This window comes from Rhinopithecus bieti, unplaced genomic scaffold (assembly GCF_001698545.2).
Source record: "Rhinopithecus bieti isolate Rb0 unplaced genomic scaffold, ASM169854v2 scaffold_50364, whole genome shotgun sequence".
In the NCBI taxonomy this organism is placed as follows: domain Eukaryota; kingdom Metazoa; phylum Chordata; class Mammalia; order Primates; family Cercopithecidae; genus Rhinopithecus; species Rhinopithecus bieti.
The window spans coordinates 950,505-954,451 of record NW_016820096.1 but is presented as its reverse complement, the minus strand read 5'-3'; positions in this window follow the sequence as shown (position 1 = coordinate 954,451).

Below are 3,947 nucleotides of genomic sequence, written 5' to 3'. Positions count from 1 at the left end.
AAAAAAAACAACTTTGAGGATGTTTTAAAAATCTTCTACCTTGACAATTAAGCAACTCTTTTCATAGCATCAAAGGTTATAGATAGATAGATAGACAGATAGATAGACAGACAGACAGACAGACAGACAGATAGATAGATAGATAGATACATAGATATGCATTAAAGTAAGTAGTACTATTCTCCCACACTGACTAAATCAAAAATATTAAGTGTAGTATAAATTAAATATACAATTCAGGTCTAAGATATATATATCTACAGACATATTTTGAAATAAGGAAAAAGTTGGAGAAATATCATGAATAAAAAACATTCGAAGTTACACACAGTGCTGCAATGGGCTTTGTTGTCACAGAATCTTTTACAGTCTACCTATTTTGGTCCAGCCCAGCTGCTGTGGCAAGTGGTAGTGGTGAATCAGAAGGAAGCGGCAGCTGCACATACTCTCTGGCAGCAGAATAAATGCAGCCCCTGTCCCCAGTGATTTCTCTCCCTGGCCTTTCCCTGACACAGGCAACAAAAGTGAGTAGTGAGAAAGCAAGCCTGAGCAGCTGCCTTAGTCATTCAGATGCCTGCTATAGCTCTCACACAAAGACTTGTGTCTAAGTGGCATATTCTATAGGCTGTGCAAAACTCTGAAGGTAGCCTGAACCCTATGAAAGTCATCATGGAGCCATCCAGACACTCAAGCCAAAAACCTTGGAATTTTCCTAGACTCATTCCTTACGCTGCAACCTGAAGTCACTGGCCAAGTCCTTTTAATTCTATCCCTTTAGTCTCAAATCCATTCTCTCAACTCCATCCTCACTGCTTACAACTCTCTTATTTTGGCACTTTATTTTACTTCAGCCTTCTCAAATACATCCTCCATACTGCTGCCTTCAAAGGTATTTTTTCTAAAATACAAATCTGAATATCTCAACTATTTAAACTTCTTCCATAGCTACCTATTACTAAGAGTGTATGGTCCAGAGTCTAGTTACTGAAACAGCAGTGGTTTTCAACCTTGATTTAAGACACACAGGAACAAAAAGGGGGAAAGGAGTACTACTCAAAATACTTAATATGATAAATAAGATTCTTCATGATTTGATCCTAACTAGTTTCTTGTTACTTTATGTTACAAACCCTGTGCTCCAGTCAGACTGAACTACTTACATTTCCCTCAAGGCACCCTGTTCTGTCAAATCTCTGAATCCTTCTGCTCTGACGGAATGGTCTGTTCATGCTACTAGAAGACTCTTATTTATCCTTTAAAATGAAGTCGAATGTCCATATCTCTATGAAATGTTCCTTGACTGTCTCTTATTATGTCTTGTTTACATGACAATCTCCCTTTTCCAGACTGTCAGCTTCTGAAAGAGGAATTATGGCTAATTGTTCTTCATAATTCTTGCACCCAGTATGATTACACTTAATATACTTCAGAATGAAGGAGAATCTTGGCACTTGGCAATATCATACTTCTTTCCATTATATCTCTTAAATTCTCTTCAGTTTAAAAAGTCATTTCAGAATCATGTGTGCCATCAAGGCACTGTGGGATGAGGTATGAGGGGATGGGGTAGAGTATAGTGAGATGGAGAAACAAAAATGAACAAGAGATGTTCCCAGACTTAGAAAAGCTTATCTAGAGAAGGAAACAGACTCAAATAATAATAATAATAATAATAATAATAATAATAATAATAATAAATAATAAAGACGGAAGAAGAATCTTTAGTAATAAAGATCTTGAAGGAGGATGTCCTCTTAAGCAAATACCCTGGAATTGACTGATGATAGTGTTTGTAACACAGCTAAAACTAAACACTGCCTCAATGACCTCTACTTTTTGACCTGGAAAAGTAATTAAGGAAGCTGGTTTTACTTTACCAAAGCATGTTATATTTTTCTGACCTCTGAATGCAAACAATTTGAGTTTAAAGACTGAAATAAAATTAAGACCTTTTGGCATTAGAAGGTTAGGTGTTTGTTTGTTTTAGGTTAAAAGAAGGTGGTTCCTGTCAGAATGTTTCATGGCTTGGGAATCAGAGACCCCTGTAGATGTAAAACAGTAATAATAAATACTTATTTCAAAATTTAATTATAAATTGACAGGAAGATATAAAATGTTTCCTCATAATTTTCTTATTTAGAACTAGAAATCGCTCAGAGTTAACAAACACCTCTGTCTAAAGCTCACTATTACTATTACAGATAGGTAAATATGTGTAATTCAGGAAAAGAAAAGGCAATATTCCACAGGTCAAGAAAAAGTTCAGGACTCGATAATCACATAGTTTTGCTTATACTAGTAATTACTGGGGATAATAGGCAAAAACACATGGCTTTAAATGGAGTTCAGTGAGGAAAGAATATTCTTTTCAACAACTGGTACTGGGACCACTGGATATCTGTGCAAAAATGATGAATGTGGACCTTTACCCCATACCATATACAAAAATTAATTTAACATGGATCTGAGGCCCAAATGTAAGAGGTAATGTTATAAAACTTTTACAGGAAAATATAAGAGGAAATCTTCATGGCCTTTGGTTAGGCAAAAGTGTCTTAGATACAACACCAAAAGCATGATCCATAAAAGAAAAAACTGGTAAGCTGAATTTCATCAAAATTCAATGTGTTATGCTTCAAGAGACATCACTTAAAAATAAAATAACAAACCACACTCTAGGAAAACATTATATATATAATTTTTTTTTTTTTGAGATGGAGTCAACTCACTGCAACCTCTGCCTCCCAGATTCAAGTGATTCTCCTGCCTCAGCCTCCTGAGTAGCTGGGACTACAGGTACGCACCACCACACCAGCTAATTTTTTGTATTTTTAGTAGAGACGAGCTTTCATCGTGTTAGCCAGGATGGTCTCGATCTCCTGACCTCATGATCCGCCTGCCTCGGCCTCCCAAAGTGCTGGGATTACAGGCATAAGCCACCATGCCCAGCCACAAATTATATTTAATAAAGTGCTGATATCCAGAATATATAAAGAATTGTAAGATACATATACGGCAAGTGCTTTGTAAAACGACATTCATTTTTTTAACTGACCGTTAATTTTTTTATTAAAAAACACCACATCATCAAAAAAGAACTTCTTGTAACTTAATAAGACAAATGACCCTATTTTAAAATGAGTAAAAGATCTGAACAGACATCACACCAAAGAAGATATATAGATGGGTAATAAACACATAAAAAGAAGCTCAATATCATTAACCATGAGGGAAACACAAATTAAATCCACAATGAGATACCAATTTTTACTCACAACAATGGTTATAATCAAAATGACAATAATAAACATTGCTGAGGATGTGGAAAAATGGAAACCCTCAGGCCAATAGGAATGTAAAATGTATAGCCACTTTGTAAAACAGTTTGGCAGTTTCTGAAAAGTTAAATACAAATTTGTCACATGATCCAGCATTCATTCCTAAGTATATATTCAAGATACATGAAAACATACATGCAAACAATGTGAATATTTATAGCAGCATTATTAGTAGTGTCCAAAAAGTGACAATAATCCAAAAGTCCATCAACTGACGAATAGATAAGCAAATAGATAACGTGTAGTATATCCATACACTGGAGTATTATTCAGCAATAAACAGAAATGAAACACGGCTATATACCACAATATGAACCTCAGAAACATGAAAGAAACCAGACACAAAAACCACATACTTATGATTCTATTTATATCACATGTCTAGAATAGGCAAGTCTATGGAGATAAAAAAGAGGTAAGTGGTTGCCCAAGTTTGGAGAGGGGAAAGGGGGTTAATTGTAAACTAACATGATGGATCTTTTGGGGTTGTGGAAGGTTCTAAAACTGGAGTGTAGTCAGGTTCGGTATAAAATAAAAATGCAGGCTTCTGTTTAAAAAGAGGGAAAACATTTTTTTCCTTTCTTCTAGGGTCTCTCTCTTGACCTGTCA